The 22023-nt window shown below is 37.7% G+C and overlaps 1 long non-coding RNA gene and 1 pseudogene across 1 annotated transcript; both read right to left on the bottom strand.

Annotated features, from left to right (window-relative positions):
* Positions 1–8352: 8352 nt before the first annotated feature.
* On the bottom strand, positions 8353–8993 carry LOC113175941 (dnaJ homolog subfamily B member 4 pseudogene; annotated as a pseudogene).
* Positions 8994–18747: 9754 nt separating this feature from the next.
* LOC113175405 (uncharacterized) lies at positions 18748–22021 on the bottom strand. Its single transcript, XR_003299961.2, has 3 exons — positions 21911–22021; positions 19968–20067; positions 18748–18836 (listed from the first exon to the last, which is right to left on the bottom strand). It is a non-coding gene; the product is annotated as an uncharacterized LOC113175405 (long non-coding RNA).
* Positions 22022–22023: the final 2 nt, after the last annotated feature.

The following is a 22023-nucleotide window of genomic DNA, read 5'->3' as shown; positions in this document are numbered from 1 at the left end:
CTCCAAAATCACTGGGATTAACAGACCCGTGGCACCACACCCAGCTGTGAATTTTTTTTCAACATGCACATATATGATTACTTTGTTATGTAATAATGCCACTAATACACATTTCTTGACATGAATAGTAAAAGCTTTCTTATTCAACATGATCTGGTTCATTAGCTGATTTATTAGAGGAATCAAATACTAGTAATGTACATAACTCAAACATTTTATTTTAATTTAAAATATTTAAATATAGGCTTATTCACCAAACTTTGGATGTAAGGCTAAGACCTTTTCTATGTAGATGTCTCCATGTACTTTGACATAATATAGAATAGAAAAATAAAGATCCTGTAATTCTTAAGCTCCTTACAATTTAAAAACCCTTGCAGATTTTTAGTGGTCATTTTTTTTCAGTCTTTTATAATTATGTTACCCATGCCTAATTTGACACCTATCAGTTTACTTTTACTGATGCTTTTTAGAACCTGAATGTTGTCTGTAGCCTTGATAGTCTGAGTACCCTGTAAAGAAAAGAAGTTTATTTAGTTCACAGTTTTTGAGGTCTAAGAGTATAGCACCAGAATCTATTTGGCTCTGCTCAGTTGTATTCGTTACTTTTTATTTTGAGGGTTACTGGGGATAGAACTTAGGGGAACTCAACCACTGAGCCACATCCCCAGCCCTATTTTGTATTTTATTTAGAGACAGGGTCTCACTGAGTTGCTTAATGCCTCGTTTTTGCTGAAGCTGGCTTTGAACTCTTGATCCTCCTGCCTCAGACTCCCAAACCACTGGGATAACAGGCATGTGCCACCACACCCAGCTGAATTATTTATTTTGAGAAAGGGTCACACTAAATTATAGAGTCTGGCTTGATACTTTTAATCCTCCTAAATCACTGGGATTACAGGCATGGGCCACTGCATTCCACTAAATTTCCACAATTTTTAAATTGATAATATTAAACAAATAAAAACTGAATAATTTTTTTGGTCTACAAATGAGAAGGATGATAATCTTTTCTGGAGGTAACATTTTGCTTAGTTGGAGTTCACAACATTATCAAAATCAATTGCAGGGGCTGGAATTGTGGGTGAATGGTAGAGCACTTGCCTAGCACATGTGAGGTACTGGATTCGATCCTCAGCACTATATAAAAAATAAATAAAAGTACTGTGTTCATCTACATTTCTTAAAAATCAATTGCAAGCTTGGTCTGGTGGCACATGCCTGTAATCCCAGCATCTCCAGAGGTCGAGGCAGCAGGATTGTGAGTTCAAAGCCAGCCTCAGCAAAAGCCAGGCACTACACAACTCAGTGAGACCCTGTCTCTAAATAAAATACAAAATAGGGCTGGGGATGTGTTTCAGTGGTTGAGTACCCCTGAGTTCAATCCCTAGTACCAAAAAAAAAAAAATCAATTACAATATTCATTTGATAATTCTGATTAAGATTTTATATATGTCATCTTTGAAAATGTCTTTCTAGGCCAGGCAAGGTGTCACACATATGTAACCCCAGTGACTTGGTAGGCTGAGGCAGGAGGATCACAGTTCAAGACAAGCCTGGGAAACTTAGTGAGACTTTCCCCAAATAAAAATTTTAACTAAGGTGGGGTAGGGGTGGGGTCTCAGGAGTTCGTAGGGGATAATAGGGAGAAGGAACTCAGAATGGATATAGCCATGCCCAGTGGTATTGTGGCTCAGTGAAAGAGTATTTGCTCAAGTATGGGCAAGTCCCTGAGTTCAAGTCCCTAGCACCCAAGACTTAAAAGCAAACTAACAATCATCAGTTTTCTGATAGTTTTGTCAGAAATGGAAGCAGAATATGATTCTGGGTTTTGTTTTATTGTATGATGTTGAAAATTAAACACAAGGCCTTACACACAAAAGTAAGCACTCTTGTCACTGAGCTAAAACTTCCAGCCCCAGCATAATTAAGTTTATAAGAACAAATGAAAACTAAAATTGACACATTAGTTTAATAATGCATTAATAGTTTAATAACACATGATAGATTCAAATATTTTCTGCAAAGTACTTTACACAATTAATAAACAGTTTTTAAAAATTACACTTTTTTGTATTTGCTTCTTTAAATCTTTATGTATTCTTTTAAATTATACATGACAGTAGAATGTATTTTGACACATCATACATACAGGGAATATAACTTCCCATTTTTGTGGTTCTACATGATACGGAGTTACACTGGTTGTATATTCATATATGAACACAGGAAAGTTATGTCCAATTCATTTTATCCTCTTTCCCATCCCAAATTACATTTTCATAAGCCTTGCAAAGCTTTTTTCTGCTTCACATAATCTTATTTTGTTTTGTGATTTTGTTTTGTATTTGTTTGTTTTGCATTTTTTTTTTTTTTTTTTTTGGTGGTGGATCAAACCCACAGTCTGTAATCCCAGCTTTACATGTATTTACATATATTTTTGCCACTCAGTTGTTTGGGGGTTTTGTTTTTGTTTTTGATGGTACCAGGGATTGAATCCAGGGGAGCTCTCCCACTGAGCTACATTGCCAGTCTTTTATATTTTCACGTTTCTTATTTCGAGACAGGGTCTTGCTAAGTTGCCCAGGCTGGACTTGAATTTATGATCCTACTGCCTCAGCTTTCTGAGTAATTGGGATTACAGCATGGGTCACCATGCCCAGCTGACATCATCAGTTATAACACATTTTAGCAAGTTCCAGCTTTTACTGAATTCGTGTTTTCTCAACTTCCTTGGAAACATTTTCACGTGTAATTATATCATGTAGACTTCTCATAGAGGGTAATTCTTCAGTCAAATAAAATTCAACACTGACTTGTATAATAAAAAGAGAGAGAGAATATCATGAAAAAATCAAACTCCTCCCCATCCCAGATTTCACAGAAGTCTCTAGAATGGTACTAGAGTTCTTCCTTTATATAAGGTAAAGGAATAGCAGCAATTTTGTCTAATCTCAAAAGAAAAGATGACCCCAACTGACATCTCAGTTACAATAGACACAGAGAAACCTTGTTTCATCACTAAAATTATATCCACAAAAGCATGGAGACTATTTGGATGAGCCCTGTACATAGACAAAAATTTATACGATTTCTTTTCTAAAGGAACAAGCTGAAATAAACTATACCTGCTTTTTGTGGGGGCTACCAGGGATTGAATTTAGGGTCACTCGACCGCTGAGCCACATCCCTAGCCCTATTTTGTATTTTATTTAGAGACAGAGTCTCACTGAGTTGCTTAGTGCCTCGCTTTTGCTGAGGCTGGCTTTGAACTCACAATCCTCCTGCCTCAGCCTCCAGAGCAGCTGGGATTATAGGTGTGCACCACCACTCCCTAGCAAAGCACCTACTTTTGAGATATAATCCAAAATCTCCACCTAGCAATACAGATAAAAGCAAAAAAAAGGGGCTGGGGATGTGGCTCAAGTGGTAGCACGCTCGCCTGGCATGCTTGCGGCCCGGGTTCGATCCTCAGCACCACATACAAAGATGTTATGTCTGCCGAAAACTAAAAAATAAATATTAAAATTCTCTCTCTCTCTTAAAAAAAAAAAGGGTTTAAAAAAAAAGCAAAAAAAAATGTTTGTCTGGAGGGGCTGAACTAATTAACATTGCAGAATGTGAATAAAGACAGAGAGTATAGTAGAAAAATCCTACAAGTGGAAAATCAATTCCCATCTTTATGAATGTGAATAGATCCAGCAACTAAGGTAGGGTAGGGGTGGGGTCTCAGGGGTTGGTAGGGGATAATAGGGAGAAGGAACTCAGAATGGATATAGCCATGCCCAGTAGTCAGGGGACCATGAGGAGTTCTCTGGCCCAGACCAAGGCCTTCTCCCAACCCAAATACATTTAAATATATACACAAGACCTATGGCCCCTTTCTTCCTCAAACAATTCAATACAGTATAAGGTAGAACTCTAAGGCTCCCAGTACAGCCTCTGTTCTTCGTAGAACTCTAAGGCTCCCAGTACAGCCTCTGTTCTTCCTCCATAAACGTTAAACCTTGACCCCTACCTCAGACCATACACAAAATCTATTCCAGATGTTTATAAAAGGTAAAATAATAAAGTTTCAGCATAAGAGAATACATTCATTACCTTAGGGTAGGCAAAGATTTTTAAACAGAAAATTTATTAACCAAAAAGATACATTGAACTGTATTAAAGTTAACAATTTGTTCATTGAAAGACACAATACAGAAAATAAAAAGGTGGGTTCTGGAGTTATAGCTCAGTGGTAGAGCACTGGCCTCACACATGTGAGGCACTGGGTTCAATCCTCAGCACCACATAAAAATAAATAAATAAAGATGTCGTGTTCATCTTAAAAAAAATAATAAAAATGAAAAAGGTAAACCATAGTGTGGAAAATGTATTTTCAACAGATTTTTTTTTCTAGCAAAAGAATCATATCTAGAATATACAAAGAGTTCCTACAAATATATAGGGAAATACAGAAAAGTAAATGGAAAAATGGGCCAAGGACTTGATTGGACAAGTCACAAAAGAAGTATTAGAACACTGGGGTGTCACAAGAAATCAAACACATGGTTGTAAGGAGCATTACTTTCAACAAGTAAAGGCAAACTTTAATTTTTTTTTTTTTGTACTTGTAGATGGACAGCATAGCTTTATTTTAATTGTTTATTTTTAGGTGGTGCTACAGATTGAACCCAGTGCCTCACACATGCTAGGTAAGTGCTCTACCATTGAGCTTCAGCCCCAGCCCCCAAACTTTACTTCTGCAGAAGGATGTGCTACTGAATAAAGTCTGGCAAGCAAGCAGACTTCAGCAGGAAGTCCACATGCTTTCATCCCTAAGGCAGCACTGTCTCTTGCTTTGATAGAAGGAGCTTTGGGTTACAATCTATGTGAGGGGCTAATTTTAAAATTGGGGAGGGCAAAGAGAAGGGGTATAGTTAAAAATGGCTATAACTGGATCTCAAAATGGCTATGATTGGATCTTGTATTCCAATTAAGGCTCAATTCTTATTCTGAAAGTGGACCACTGAACTTTCTATTTCTCAGAAGTTGTCCCTTTTTCTTTTTATACCTTTCTATCTTATTTTCACTTTTGTTCTTGTATCCTTTGATACTGTCATCCATCCTAGACATTAACTTTTTGAGGTGGAAATCACTCATGAAAATGAGTTCTCCCCTTTTTAGCAGTTCAGATAGTCATTCTGGTCATTAGAAGCACTTAGTAAGGTCTTTCTGGCTCGGCTGAAGCTTGTCTTCTTTCCAAGACTTGATTAAATCCAAGTTTCCAAGCTGGAAGTGATGAATTGTGAATTCCAGAGAAGTCTGAGCAGCAGCTCATAGTAATCATACTAGAAAAAACAACAACAAAACAGAGACACAGATCCAAGTCCACCTATGCAGGAAGTTAGAAAGAGTGTGTAGGTCTCAAATTGACTCAGAACAAACTTGTGACTTTGGCAGAGCTTTTGTGATATTTATCAGGCACTCCTGTGTAAAAAAAAAAAAAAAAAAAAAAAAAAAAAACCTTCCTTTAGAACCTCCCAGTTTTACTTACTTTCAGGGGGACTGAAACAAATGTTATCTAAATTAACGATAAAAGAATCATTGTATTATCTATTAAATGTCCATGTATAGCTGTGTTTGGGTTATACTCTCCTACCAGGTATCTAAGAGAGAGTTGGTAAAAAATAACCTTTTATCCTATATACTGTTAGAGTCAACCGATATTTGTCAGGGATCACCCTTAAGGACTTATGAGAAGCCTTTTGGCTCCTTTAGCTTTTCCTCTTCCAAATGTGCCATCTGTCAGGGCAGGTCAGGGTCTTTCTGACCACATGTGGCTTTCCTTGAAAACTTCAGGCACATTTCTCTCTTTGATGACACTCCACTTTGAAGAATGTGCACTAGTTGACTTCCTGTTCTCTAGGATCCTCTTGATCCCCTAGAGAGGGGATTAGGAGGTCAGGTGACTCACTAGAGTTGCAGGGCCCTTATAGGGGACCCATTTTTCCCTGCATCCTAGCTGACCTTAGAGGGCAAGGGCCAAAATATTGGCTACTTTTTCCTTGGCCCTTTTACTTCCTTGATTTTGGTCTATAAATTTTGGTTTTTAAACATCTAGCAGGTAGGTCAGTTTTACCAGTCTTGAAGTAGGAGTAGCTAGGTTTTAACTTTAATGTCTATAATTAATTGGGGTCAGTATTAGTACTGGGAAGTCAGCATTATCTGTCCTATAGGTGATGGCCTATTTTCTCAAATTAATTCAGATTATCCTATTAGAAGCAATGCTGCGGGCTGGGGATGTGGCTTAAATGGTAGCGCACTTGCCTGGCATGCGCGAGGCACTGGGTTCAATCCTCAACATCACATAAAGATAAAATGAAGATATTGTGTCCACCTAAAACTAAAAAATAAATACTAAAAAAAAAAAAAGAAGCAATGCTGCAAAACACTAACAGGCAACAGTTATAAAGTTTTACAAGGAATATACAAAACAAAATTACGTGCAAAAACATTTCAGTTTGTATAATAGCTGTGAACCAAGAAACATCATTTCTATAATAACACTAAAATATGTATTTTTATTTTAAATGCAAATATATTTTTAAAATGAAATCTATACATATAAAAAAGTAAAATGCTTATATGCATAGCAAGTAGTAGCAACATTGATCATAAGCAGCAGTTTGTGTTTATGTTTCCTATATTTTGGTTTAACACCATTAGTAATAGTTTATTCTTTTTAGGGAAATTATATAAGGTATATATAGCATATATGAGTAAGTTATAGCAAACTGTGTAATTGGAAATTAATTCCGTAACAGTGTTTCATTTCCTCTAAAAACACATTTCTTATTAAACAAATTATTTTAAACTAGTGGACAACAAAATGAGCCTATAATTTATTAAGCCAAAGATATATAGTTAACATGCATAAAATTACATATAGCATTTAAAAACAGTCTATTTCTAAAATATCAGTAATTCAGGCAATTGGGATTTCCACAGGAGACAAATTGCCATTTATTTTATTTTTATGAAGGAAAGGTCTGGTCTTAAGAACATTACAACTGGGGGCTGGGGTGGTGGCTCAGTGGCAGAGCACTTGCCGAGCATATGTGAAGCACTGGGTTCAATTCTCAGCACCACATATAAACAAAGAAAAATAAACTTCTATCAACAACTAATAAATAAATAAATAGAGAAAATAATACCATATACTTCAAAAATCAAAATGGTGAAACATATTCATGAATATGTTCTTTACTGGTTAGTATTAGCCCTTAAACAGTATTTCAGGGTGATTTAAATCTAATAACCACATTTCCAAACAACTTTGGCTTTTATTCTCTTCTAGAAATACATATTGCATGTATAGTTAAGAATTGAGGGCTGAGACCATAGCTCAGTGGTATAGCACTTGCCTCCCATGGCACTGAGTTCAATTCTCAGCACCACATAAAAATAAATAAAAAACATTTAAAAAAGTTGTATCTATGAATAAAAAATATAAAATTTTTTAAAAGAATTGAAATTTCCATTATAAACAGGAACCTAGTAATACTTATTATCTAAAGATATAAGAAATAAACTAATTGGATTGTCTAGTACTTTATTTAAAAATATATCTGCTGACTTCACAAAACCAACTGTATTAGTCAGGGTTCTCTAGAGGAAAAGAATCAACAGAAAGTATTATTATAAAAGGCAGACTTATTAGGTTGGCTTACTCGACCAGAAGCTAGATAGTCCACAATGGCCAGGCTGGAGAGCTGGAAGGACCAGTAGCTGCACAGTCCAAGAAGCTAAAGCCCCAGAACAAGAGGGATCAATGATGCTACCCTAGTCTAAGACCAAAGGCTACTGGAGAATTGAAGCAAGGGTCTGATATCCTCAGATGACTGCGGTGATCAAGAACCCATTCAAGAAGAATTGAGCTTGCATCTGCTGCCACACACTTGTTCTTCCAACTTTTATTCCATCCAAGCCATCATCCTATTGGTCGGTGCTGCCTACACATAGGGAGTGTCTCCACTTCAGTTGGCTATCCCACATGTTAAACATTCCTAGACACACCCTCATTGACACACCTGTAATTCTCTTAATCTTTGGCATCTCCTAATCAAATCACTTGACAATTCAAATTAACCATTACACCAACTTTCATGTATAAGCAAAATACTAAAATTTCTGATTTGGGAGAAATAAAATACAGTGAGAAGTTTTCCCTTCATCTCTAACTGTAAAAATCCCTTTTGCCTGTTTATTTGAACCATCTCTATTCATGCAATTTAATGAGCCCTCAGAAGAATTTACACATTTTTTTTTTACAGAATTCACATCTACATCAGTAAACTGCCAGTCCTTTTATATTTTCAGTGCCTTATCAAAATATGGGTAATAAAATTCTTCATTCTGTGAGGCAGGAAGATGTTTTCTAAGAACTTTTTTGGATGATGAAGATATAGTATCTAGGAAGGACATCTCAAATTCCATTAGAAGGTCACCACACTGATTAGGACTTTTTGCAAATGGCAGGCCATATCCAATAATTCTTTTTCTCATGCCAGATTTTACAATATCATTTATTGTCATAGGTATGTTTCTTCCATTCAGTGTAGGTACATTAATTGAACAGCCACACAATGTCTCCCATAAACTAATTTTAGCATTATAAATTATATTTGATTTATCTCTTTTAAATTTGGGGTGATCTTTGTCTTTAATAATAAAAACAGTGTCTGCCAGAATATTATTTGGTGTTTCATCTTCTTCCCTTGGAAAAGTAAATTTTGGTGCCTTCTTTCAACCCTTTTTTAATTTCAATGGTGAGAATTTTGTCCTCAAATCTATAATTCCTTCCATCAGGGTTTACCCTTTTCTAAGAACTGTTTGGTACAACCATTGTATATTTCTTCAAGTGATACTCTAAATTCATGAATAACTGAAGGATATTGTTTGAGATGGGATGGCCCCACAGAATTCCTGTTTCTTGAATATCCATTCATGCTGAATCCCAAGGCACTAAAAAGATCTCCATCTATTTCCATTTTTTCAGAATATCTACCATCACACATCTGTCTTCCAAAGATTTCAAAGGGGTTGGAACCTCCGAAAAATGCTGCAAATGTGGCATGAGTATTACCACAAAAGGTGTACTGGAAGGTACCTCCTGCTCCTCCTTTTCACCCTTCTTCCCCAAACTGATCATATATTTCCCTCTTTTTAGGATCGCTCAACATTTCATAAGCTTCTGTGACCTCTTTAAATTTTTGCTCTGCTTGAGGAGATTTGTTCTTGTCCAGATGAAATTTGAGGGCTTATTTTTGGTAAGCCTTTTTAATATCTTCATCTGAAGCTCCTTTTTTAATTCCCCAAATGCAATAATACTCTTTCCCCATTTTGAATGCCTTGATATGAACTTAGATTTCCCAAAGGGCATACACTTGATTCTAGATTCTCTGGGACCAAATCTAGTCTTTTCCACAACATTGGGCTGCCTCCAGTTTCAGACACTGATCAAACTGCTATTCCCCCAAAAACACACAGAAAAGAGGCACCAAGCTATATCTTTTGCTGAGGCTGGCTTTTGCTGAAGCTGGCTTTGAACTTGTGATCCTCCTGTCTCAGTCTCCCGGCCACTGGGATTACAGGTGTGTGCCACCACACCCAGTCAGACTATATCTTTAATATCTATTTTGCTGCCACAGAGACCCATAAATTTATCAACTCAATCACATACAAGATTCTTTGTAAATTTTACTTCCTTTTAAAATTCTTGGGCTGGAGTTGTGGCTCAGTGGTAGAGCACTTGCCTGTCATGTGTGAAGCCCAGGGTTCAATCCTCAGTACCATATACAAATAAATAAATAAAAGATCCATTAATAACCAAAAAAATTAAAAACAAAAAACAAAACTCTTTTCAACTTTAAATACATTTTATAATTTATCCAAATCCTTACTTAGTTTTGTATTATATCTCTTATTTATTTTTGAGCTCACAGTAGTCTTTTTTGTGTGTGGAAAATGTGTTTTATTTTTTACTTTTTTGTTGTTCATTTTAGATATACGTGAAAGTAAACTGTATTTTAAAAAACATTTTTAGTTGAAGATGAACACAATACCTTTGTTTTGTTTTTATTTTTATGTGGAGCTGAGGATTGAGCCCAGTTCCTCACACACGCTATGCAAGTGCTCTACCGCTGAGCTACAATCCAGTGCCTGTAAACTGTATTATATTTTTTTAGTTGTAGATAGACACAATGCCTTTTTATTTTATTTATTTGTTTTTATGTGGTGCTAAGAATCACACTAAGTGCCTCACACGTGCTAGGCAAGGGCTTTACCATTGAGCCACAATCCCAACCCAGTAAACTGTATTTTGACTATATATATATATATATATACACATACACACACACACACACACACACATATAGTATAACTTATTCTAATCAGATTCTATTCTTGTGGTTGAACATGATGTGGAGTTACACTGCTCGTGTATTCATATATGAACAGAGGAAAGTTATGTCTGATTGAGATCACAATAACCTTTACAACAAAAATTTATCTTTTGAACCTAACTATAAATGTGCTTAATTCTGGCCTACTTGGGAGTCACCCTAACATAAAATAAGGTCAGAGGCAGTCTTATTTCAGGTGAGTCTGGGTTCATGACAAATCTTATGTAAAATGCTTTATTTCTGAAGCCATAAGTTGCCTCTTTCTTAAATATCATTTTTACAAAGTTCTCATGTATTACTTCCCAAATCTATCTAAATATCAGTTAACATAATACAACATCACATCTGAAACATGAATAAAACAAAAAGGCCAAGAGACCCTCTTAACTTAAACAAATCATACTCTCCTTATTACCTTCTAAAAACACATTTAAATTCCCATCCTAGTGTAAAAGGTAACACAAAATTACTATGTATATAACTTATAATTTATTGATAACAGGTTACCTTTATCCAGCTACAAAATATTGAATGACATAAATACCAACCAAATTGGTTATTTCTATGTAAATCTGAGGAGATTATTGCTATAGACAATTTTATTTTGGAGAACACCAATTTGATAAAATACTCTCCTAAGCTTTATATTTTGAAATGCTTGTATACTTGAAGAACATGAATGCATCTAATATACGGAGAAACCAGTAATGGTTAGGATCACAATTACACAGATGTCCTTATTAATTAAGTTTAGCTTTTACATTAAAACTTAGGCAAGGACTAGTGTTGTGGCTCAGTGGTAGAGCACTTGCCTAGCACATGTGAGATACTGGGTTTGAACCCCAGCATCACATTAAAAAAATTATATAGATATAGATATAGATATAGATTTATATAGATATATATATATTAAAAAAGATGAGCATGTATTAAAAAACAGACAAGACTCAAACAGTTCTCAGATGTATACAAAACAATTGTTTATTTGACCAGTTACAAAGTAATCATTTAAAAGACTTTGAAACAGATACAAACTCTAAATCCTTTAAGACTTAGTTTTAAAGTAATAAAACCTAATAGACACAAGAAGTTGTCTTGATATATAATAGCAGATCAATGTTTTAAAGGGTAATTGTTGTTTCCAAACATATAGAATTCACCTATTAAAGGTTAACCTTAAGGAAAAACACTTAAATAACTTTGTGCTGATTATAGTCAACTTAATCACACATATGAACTTTTTGAGAGTTACTTCCACAAGCCTTGTGCAACTTACTTAGACATTCTACAACTTGTTTACCATATGAAATACTTTCTCACCCAGAAACATTTCTTTTTCCTTCTAACTTTTCATACTAAAATATATTTCCATATCTATAACTTTTTTATATCTCTCTTTTTCCAGTGCTGACTCTTTCCTAAATTTACATTCTGAAACAATCCTTATAAAATTTCTAAATTTAAACAAATCACTTTTTTTTTTAAAGAGAGAGAGAGACAGACTGAATTTTTTAATATTTATTTTTTAGTTATCGGCGGACACAACATCTTTGTTTGTATGTGGTGCTGAGGATTGAACCTGGGCCGCACGCATGCCAGGCAAGCACGCTACCGCTTGAGCCACATTCGCAGCCCACAAATCACTTTTTAATAAGCTTTTTATAGTACTTTAATTGAAACATAGCTGAAACCTTTTGTACTTTTTGCATATATAATTACACCTGTTAGAATTTTAACTCTTATTAATATTGCTTTTAGGTTAAAACTCTAAAACAAGCAATCTTAAACTTTTTCTTTTATTTATAAATTTATAAAAACACATTTAACAGACCCAAATATATGTTACCTTATGGAATTCCAGAAGCCAAGAATACTTGAGTTTATACATAGTTGATGTTTTAGTATATGAATTTGGCAAATTAATCAGATGTCTCTTCCTTTATTCTTCTTTTCTTTCTTTCTTTCTTTATTTGTTTATTTATTTATTTATTTTGGTACTAGGGACTGAACTCAGGAGCACTTGACCACTGAACCACATCCCCAACCTATTTTGAATTTTATTTAGCGACAGGGTCTCAATGAGTTGCTAAGTACCTTGCTGTTGCTGAGGCTGGTTTTGAACGTGTGGTCCTCTTGCCTTAGCTTCCCAAGCCGCTGGGATTACAAGCATGCGACACCACGCCTGGCTCAGATGTCTCTTCTAACACATTTCTGAAGATTAATTCTATTTATGTTAAAAACTAAGGGGGCTGGGGATATAGCTCAGTTGGTAGAGCACTTGCCTCGCTTGCACAAGGCCCTGAATTCAATCCCTAGCACCACATACACATATATACACACACACACACAAACTAATTTACCAGGGCTTGGGTTGTAGCTCAGTGGTAGAGCACTTGCCTAGCACATGCAGGGCCTTGGGTTTGATCCTCTGCACCACATAAAAATAAATAAATTAAATAAAGGTATTGTGTCCAATTACACCTAAAAAATAAATATTTTTAAAAACCCAATTTACCCATTTCTAACTTAGGTTACCCATGAAAACCAAGCTATCAAACAAGCCTAGTTAATAATTTAACTAGATTTATTCCTGCCAAAGAAAAATCCTTAGAAGCAATAGACATTGCACTTTAAACATTTTATAGAAACCAACACTTTGTTTGTTTGGTTTGCCACCTAGAAAAATATGTGGATTAGTGATTTCAACAGCATCTTTACTCTTACCAATTTAAATTGACTCTTATTTGTTAGTTTTATTTAAGTCACATAAACTGAAAGGGACTTGGATCCATGTATTAAATTTATGAGTACTCATTTACCTATAAACCAAGTTTGATACCATGTACAAGATATAGACACGAGCATGTATATAAACATGACATACTAAATAACACAGGTATGTTGAAGTGTACATAAAACTGAGAGGAAACAAAAATTTGGTAGCTGTTTACCAGGTATTAAATCCTTACAGGTGGGATGAAAAAGAACTATCAGATTTAACCTTTTAGAAATTAAAATACAGCCCGTTACAGCTTTTTATAGTATGACTCAGACATAGGATGGGCCCGTGCTTTTCATTTTCCCTCCCTGTCCCTAGGCCTAGAATTTTTTTCTGGAGATTTATTGTATACCCCAAACTCCTTACATGCTCAATGAGTCCAAATAAAAACAACAGTATTTTATCATCTTTGGTTTCTTTTTCCCTTTTGTCCTAGGACTATCTTTCCAATATTTTAACATAAGACCCAAAGGGGCATCTGGGGAAATTTGGGTGTCTTTTCCCTTGCCAGCATTCTCTTTTTCTACACTACAGTTTTAGAGGTTTTTTATTTTTTTTGGGGGGGGGGGCTCAACCCCCCACTGGAAGTTTCTTGCAACACCCTCTCAACCTCCAAGATGTCCTGACCACCACGTCTTTCTCAAGAATAGATTTTTCTACCTTGGTCTGTGAACGGGGTTACCTAGTCACCGTGGTGCTTCCTTAGGCTCTTTCCCTGGGTTGCTGATCCACTTTCAATTTGGGGTCTGTTGTCAGCTTCAGGGATTGCAGGTTTCCTCCCCCACTCCAAGGCCACCACAACAAGCTAGTAGGTTTGTCCTCTAAGGAGGGAGTACTCACAATCCCCTAGGCAATGTATGGAGCCCCATGTTGGATGCCAAAATTGTTAGAAATACTGGGTACTGCAAGAAATCAAACACATGCTCAGAAGTACCTTGGCAAAATGTCCTCTCTGATAAGTGGATGCTGATCCATAATAGGGAGGGGAATGGGAAAAATGGAGAAACTTTGATGGAGCAAAGGGAAGGTAAGGGTGGGGAGACATGAAGGTAGGAAAGATGGTGGAATGAGATGGACATTATTACCCTAGGTACAATGTATGACTGTACATATGGTATGACCAGCTACATAGTATACAACCATAGAAATGTACAGTTGTGCTGCAATTGTATACAATGAAATCAAAATGCATTCTGCTGTCATATATACCTAATTAAAAAAGAAGAAGAAGAACAACAACAACAACAACCTTGGCAAGGCAAACACCTTCTGCAGAAGGTGTGCTACTGAACAAAGTCTGAAAGGAAGTACACTTTGGTGGACAGTCCACCTATTTTTATCCCTAAGGCAGCACTGTCCCATGCTCTGATAGGAAGAGCTTGGGGTAACAATCTATGCAATGGGCTAATTTGAAAATTGGGGAGGGCAAAGGGGTATAGTTAACATGACTATGATTGTGAGAGCAGAGCAATGAACAGATAGCTGCAAAGGACAGGTACCAAGAAAAAGTTAATGAGTAGATAGCACTCCCCATCATCTGGTTGCTAACAACCTCTGGGGAAGGTGAAGGATCACGTTTTCCAACACAAGCAATCACTCCCCAGATAACTCTCTTCCTGCCCTTTTGGTTACATAGGCAGGATGTGAGGAAGAAGCATGAGGCGAAAGGAAACCTGAAATCTATAAAAGGGGCAAGACACCCCTACTCCCTTGGGCACCAGCTCTGGACCCTCTCCTCTCTGGAGGAATCTCTCTCTCTCTCTCTCTCTCTCTCTCTCTCTCTCTCTCTCTCTGTTCTTTACACAAAACTTTTTGCTCTTGCCTTAGTATTTCTCAGGTGTTTAATCGTCAGAGTGTGTGTGTGTGTGTGTGTGTGTGTGTGTGTGTTGTGGGAGGGGTGGGAGGGGGGTTAAGGACCTTATCCTGATTTTCAAGACCAGTTTCAATTGGATGTTACATCCCAGTTAAGGCTAAATACTATATTCTGAAAATGGACCACCAGAATTTCTGTTTCTCACAGAAGATAACATGACATACAACACAAGATAACCAACTGACACTGATTAAAAAAAAAAAAAAAGTGCTTGACTTCAGTAGAAATCACAGAAATACAATTAATGCCTCACTGAGATTCACCAAAATAACTGAAATTAAAAAGATCATCATGAGAGTTTTCAAGGATGTAGGCTGAGGATGTAGCTCAATTATAGAGCACTTGCCTAGCATGTGCTATTATAGGATAGACAAAGCTGGACACCTAGGAATTAGCAGGAAGCAGGTTTATTGGCCGTAGCCAGGCCCAGAGGTGGCTTTTGCCTAAACCAGTTTGTCCCTCTGAACCCTGAGTTCAGAAATGCTTAGAACTTTATACCCAGAGTGTAGGGGAAGAAGGAGCTCAGAGGCTCACAATCTGCAGAAGTCCACATAAAAGTAGTTTTGTCCTACTATTCTGGGCAATCAACCCAGGCCTGGAAAATAAATCAAGGACACTCTGTGAAAACCAGTGCCTAGGAAAGGAAGAGGCTCCACCCACCCACCCCCCCACACACAAAAACACTACCACCAAGCTGGTTTCCAAGGAACCTGATTTGTACCATTTACTCCTATCTTGTGGACTCCTAGGGATCTAACTTCTATCCTTTGAAATGCAAATGCCTCTGTGAAAGCTCCTGGCTCCACCAGACTGCCTTATCACAGTCTACTCTGAACACACTTCCCACCTGAAAACTTTTTTTGCAGAAATTCTTGCTGATAGTCTAAGAATAGATTTGGTGAGGGTCCCTAGAGAAGCTTAATTAAGATTTTTCTGTGGAGGAGGGAGTGCCACTACAGTGCAAGGCCCTGGGTTCAATCCCCATTGAACCCCACCTCCCTCAAAAAGTTAAAAAATAATTTGCAAGGATGTGCAGTATCTAGACCTCTTATATATTGCTATAGGAGTTGGAACTATTATAATCTCTTCAGAAAATATGTGGGCAACTGAAGTGGCACCCCTTTTCTCCACAGAAAAGTCTTAACTGAGCTTCTCTAGAAATCTTCACCATGCCTGATTTTAGGACTGTCAGCAAAAGAGTCTCTGCAAAAGAGTTCAATGTAGATAAACTTCCTATTTTCATGTCGCCCAGTTTTACTTGGCCATTGGCCGGGAAGATACCAGAACTCCAGGTGCTGGACACCCCCTTACTAGTTTTTCACAAATATATCCAGTGTAGTAGTTTGTAGAAATGTGCAAACATGGCCTCTGGCCTTGAACTGGGACTTCACAAAGATGTCTACATTTTAAAGGTAAGTTACTAACTGAGCTCCATGGTAACAACTGGCAGGGGGAGGAAAGAAAAGGGAGAAGAAGCTCTCCCTTTCTTAGATGTTGTCCTTGAAGGGTTAACTTGCCCAAAACAGTGGGAAAAAAAAAAAAAAAAGCTGCTTTTATGTGAACTTCTGAGCCCCTCCCCTTACATGCTGGGTATAAAACTCTGAAACTACCTGAACTCAGGGATCAGGAGATTAATTGATTACAGCAAAAGCTGTGCCCTCTGAGCCTGGCTGCAGCCAAATAAAACTGTTTCCTGCTATCTTTGGTGCCTTGCCTCGTCTGTCCCTACAATAATACAACATCTACTGAAGCTGAGTTTACACATGCCCTGTGACTCAGCAATTCTGTCAACAGGATTATGCCCAATGTGAAAGAGGGGGCAAGAGATTTGACTCCTTGTTCTGCTCCACTAAAAACTCAGGAGGCAGTTTTGGCAAGGGGAAAAAAAAAAAAGCTGGCTTCAAGGAATATAAAAGATACTTTCCTTTTCCAATTCTCTGTCTTATCAGACTCAGGGGTACAGTGGGACAAAAGGCAGGAAACATACATATATAGATTTAGCTAGGAAATGTGTCACTCTCTCAGGTTCCCAGGTGCCCCTTAAGGCCAGCCTCCCTCAGCATCCATTCTCAGTATGAGGAAGTTCAGAAGTTAAAACAATTTGGAGTTTTTAATTTCAAAGGGGGGCTATGTTTCAATAGACTTATGTGTATACTAAGCAATAAAATTGCTTAAGTACATAAACAAAATAAATACCATTTGGGGATAGTAGTTATTTCTCAGACAGAAGGTGAAAAATGATTGGAAAGAGACTAGGGAGGAGTACTTAAAGGGTTTAACTTGATCTGTACTTTTTTTTTTTTTTCTTAAATATTTATTTTTTAGTTCTCGGCGGACACAACATCTTTGTTGGTATGTGGTGCTAAGGATCGAATCCGGGTCGCACGCATGCCAGGCGAGCGCGCTACCGCTTGAGCCACATCCCCAGCCCAAGGTTTAACTTGATCTGAAATACTAATTTCTTTAATCTTATTTATTTATTTATCCATTTTTCTGTAGTTCTGGGGATTGAACCTAGGGGCACTTTACCACTGAGCTACATCACCAACACTTTCTATTTTTTGTTTGAGCAGGGTCTCGATAAGTTTATGAGGGGCTTTCTAAATTGCTTAGGCTGGCCTGGAACTTGCCACCCTCTTGCCTCGGCCTGTGGAGTTGCTGGGGCTACAGGCAAAGGCCAAAGCACCTAGCTTCACTAATTTCTTTAAAAGAGAATTTAAAGCAAATGTGATAAAATACTAAGATCTGGGCTGGGGCTGTAACTCAGTGGCAGAACGCTAGTCTGGCATATGTGAGGCACTGGGCTTGATCCTTAGCACCACATAAACAAAGAAAATAAAGGCATTCTGTCCATCTATAACTATAAAAAAAATTTAAAGAAATTTAAAAACTAAGATTTGATAAATCTGTGTGATAAAATTTTTTTTCTTGTTTTTTTTAATTTTAGTATTCTTTATAATTTTTTGTGGTTGTTGTTCTTGCAAAATGGCTGTAGCTGGCCTCAAATTTGGGACCCTTCTGCCACAGCCTCCCACATCACTAGGATTATAGGTGGGCACTACAATGCTTGCTATTCTTTTTTGTTTTAATATTTATTTTTTAGTTGTAGTTAGACACTACACCTTTATTTTATTTATTTTTATGTGGTGCTAAGGATCAAACCCAGGGTCTCGCACATGCTAGGTGAGTGCTCTACTGATGAGCCATAACCCTAGCCCCTCGGCTATTCTTTATAACTTTCTATATGCCTAGTATATTTCTTCTCCTTCTCCTTCTTATTCTTCTCTGGATATGGTGGCAACTTGTCTATAATCCCTGAGACTAGGGAGGCTGAGGCAGGAGGATTGAAAATTCAAGACCAGCCTGAGCAATTTAGCAGGTCCCTGTTTCAAAATAAAATATAAAGGGCTGGGGATGTAGCTCAATGGTAGAGCCTTTGCCTAGCACACATGAGACCCTGGGTTGTCAATTCCAAGTGCCACACATAGAAAGAAAGAAAGGAAGAAAGGAAGGAAGGAAGGAAGAAGGAAAGAAAGAAAGAAAGGAAGGAAGGAAGGAAGGAAAGAAGAAGGAAGGAAGAAAGAAATTGATTATGTGTCAATTACAATTTTGAAAATATTATGAAAAAGAAATTGTGCTGGGCCAGATGGTGCATGTCTGTAATTCTAGCAACTCAATAGGATGAGGCAGGAGGATTAAAGTTCAAGATCAGCTTCAGCAATTTAGCAAGACCCTGTATCAAAATAGAAAAAATAAAAAGGGTTAGGGAATGTAGCTCAGTGGTAAAGTACCCCTAGGTTTGATCCCCAGTACCACCACCACCAAAAAAAAAAAAAAAGTGCGGCTTATGTTATAAATATATATTTGAATATACAAGATTACTAATTAAAAGAGATTTTAAAAAACTATACCCTTAAATTTTTGTTTCAAAATAAAAAAGATTGCAACACAAAGTATATTGTCTGTGTTTCCAAATATACCATATATACACCACAGATACTGGCACTTTACCTCTATGATGTGACATGATGTGATGATGTGATGAAAGTAATACTTTTACCTTTGTGGTCTCCACAAAACTCATAACCCCAGTCTAATTGATATGGGACAGACAGATCTGAGTGGTGGTAACATGAAATTAAGTGAATAATTCTATAAAATGAGCCTACTGTGCTGACGTCCCCATGCTTTCTTTTCCAAGAAGCAATTTATCTGCAGCTCTGCCTGGTTTAAGTGCACAGGATATGGCACATTCCTCAGCAAACTACTTGTTATCTGTAAGAGAAATACAGGCCTGAAATAATGTCTATAAGGGGGCTGGGGTTGTGGCTCAGTGATAGATCACTTGCCTCTTATGCGTGAGGCACTTGGTTCGATTCTCAGCATCACATATAAATAAATGAATAAAATAAAGGTTCATCAACGACAACAAAAAAATTAAAGGACTAAAAAAAAAAAAAAAAAAAACCTAATGTCTATAAGTACACAAGTTACCCTAAAGGGTGGAGGGGAACTTTCATGACCCTTTCACAGACCAAACACCTGAATTCAGGGAGATAAGGATAATTCCTCCCGGACCATAAATCTGTATGAACAGGTTCCAATTAGAACCAGTCAGCATGAACCAAAGTGACCTAGAAAGGTCATGGCAGTAGGGACTTAAAAGTGTGATGTCATCTTGCTGTCAGTCAAAAATCAAGAGGTGAACCTGTGTGGGAGTGTCTGGAAACTTCTTTGGGACCCTCAAAAAACTGGAGGGCAGGAGAGGCACTTTGTTCCTCTCCTCTCTCAGAGAATCCACACTCACCTTTGAAAGTGTACCCCTTTCCCCTTTCCTAACCCTTCTAATAAACATATGACTTACTCTGAGCAACATGTTTGAAATCTTTCTGATTTGATCCAAAGCATTACAGGTTGAAGTGGGGGGCCTTTGCACTGCCTCAGTTTCTGAGAAGGTCCCAGCTCTGTAACATAATCATGAGAAAAACAGACAAATGCCCATTGAAGGACCATCTACAAAATTCTTGACCAGTACTCATCAAAATTCTCAAGGTCATCAAAACCAAGGAAGTCTGAGAGACTGTGACTAAGGAGACATGATAGCCACATACTGTAATGTTTGCTAGCCTGGGTGGGATCCTGGCAAAGAAAAAGGACATACAGTAAAAATAAAGGAAATTCTTTTTTTTTAACCACTGAGCCATATCCCCAGGTCTTTTTTTATACATATATTTTTAATTTTAGAGACAGGGTCTTGCTAAGTTGCTTAGAGCCTCACTAAGCTACTCAGACTGGTTTTGAACTCAATATCCTCCTGCCTTAGCCTCCCAAGCCATGGGATTACAGGCCTGTGCCACTGTACCCAGCAAAACAAAGGAAATTTTAATAAAATATAGGCTTAAAGGTAATACTATTTAGAAGAAGAAAAGTATACTTTGGCTCACAGTTTCAGAGGGTCAGTTCATGTCCTTGACTACCTCGCTTGCTCTAGGCCCAAGATGAGGCAGAAGGGCTTAATGGTGGAGCACTGCTCTATTAGTGATGGCCAGGAAGCAGAGAAGGCACTGCAAGGAAGATGAACCCTTCCACCACAACAACCCACCTCCTCCACCTGGCTACAGTTAGCACCCAGTTGATCTATTCAAACTGGGATGAACTGAAAAGGTTACAGCTCTCACAATTCAGTCATTTCACCTAAGAACATTCCTGCATTAATACTGAGCTTCTGGGGAGACCCCTAATATCCAAACCATAACAGTTGCTGAGGGGCTCACTAAAGTTATTCAGGCTTCCACAGAACTTGTGATCTTTTTGCCTCCAGCCTCCAGAGTCACTGTTATTAGAGTAGTGCACAACCGCCCAGGCTTGGTTCATTAATTATGACAAATGAACCTATAATAGGGGAAATTGAATTGGAGTGTATATGGAAACTCTATGCTATCTTCACAAATTTTCTGTAAATCTAAAATTGTTCTAAAATTTAGAGTTTATTAAAAAAAATTAATCTACCCACAAGCAAATACCCAAAGTCCGGAAAGCAACACAGGTGATTTCAAACCCTATGCTTTTTTCACATATAAAACCCTTCCAGCTTTATCTATAGATAACGTTCTGTCTAAACAAAAAATTCCTTAAGGGCAGAGAAATGCCTTTTTCTTTCTTTTTTGCGCCTGGCACACTATTGACGCTTAGACCAGCAGTTTAAGTTAAATACTCATAAAAAGTCACAGAACCAAAAGAATCTGAGACTTTCAGAACCTCAGAACTTGAGTAGGTTGGATCCCGACCCTCTTCCCGGGTTGGCTCCTTCAAGAAGCCCCAAATCTGCTGTCTAGGCTGTTTTGCAAGAGTCCTGTGCTGCCATCTATCGGTATCTGGGAAGCGTCTCGCTACCTTGCTATAAATCTCGGGGTAGGTAGGCGAGAAGAGGACTTAAAGGCTAATTAAACTTCAGAACATCTGTAATAGTCACAAACTTCACTCAACACCTGTACAAGGGGAAAAACCCACTTTCTCCAGCAATTGCAGACCCCCCTAACCCCGTATTAATACTTATACTTGTAAAACCCACAGATCTCCTTTACCTCAACAGATAAAGATCTGACCCTTAGCTCCCCTGCCAGAAACTAGGTCCGCCGGCACATCGCAGGCTTCAGAAGCCTGAAACTCCACCACCGATTCCCCTATTTTCACAGACCCCGGAAATTTCTTACACTACCATGCACACTGACCTATCCCATTCGGGGAAACGCACTTGCTAACCCAGACATCCCTACAAAAAAGTTTCAAATTTCGCAGGCTGCTTACGCCAGCAAGAAAGTTCGAGAGAGTCCTAGCAGGTCTCGGAGCCCTCAGGCTTGCGCTTTGTCCCGGGTTCCGGGTCCCCACCCCCGTCTGGGTCGAGTCAGCTAGGGCTTGCA

This window comes from Urocitellus parryii, chromosome 4 (assembly GCF_045843805.1).
Source record: "Urocitellus parryii isolate mUroPar1 chromosome 4, mUroPar1.hap1, whole genome shotgun sequence".
Lineage (NCBI taxonomy): Eukaryota > Metazoa > Chordata > Mammalia > Rodentia > Sciuridae > Urocitellus > Urocitellus parryii.
This window is presented reverse-complemented; position numbering and strand designations above follow the sequence as displayed.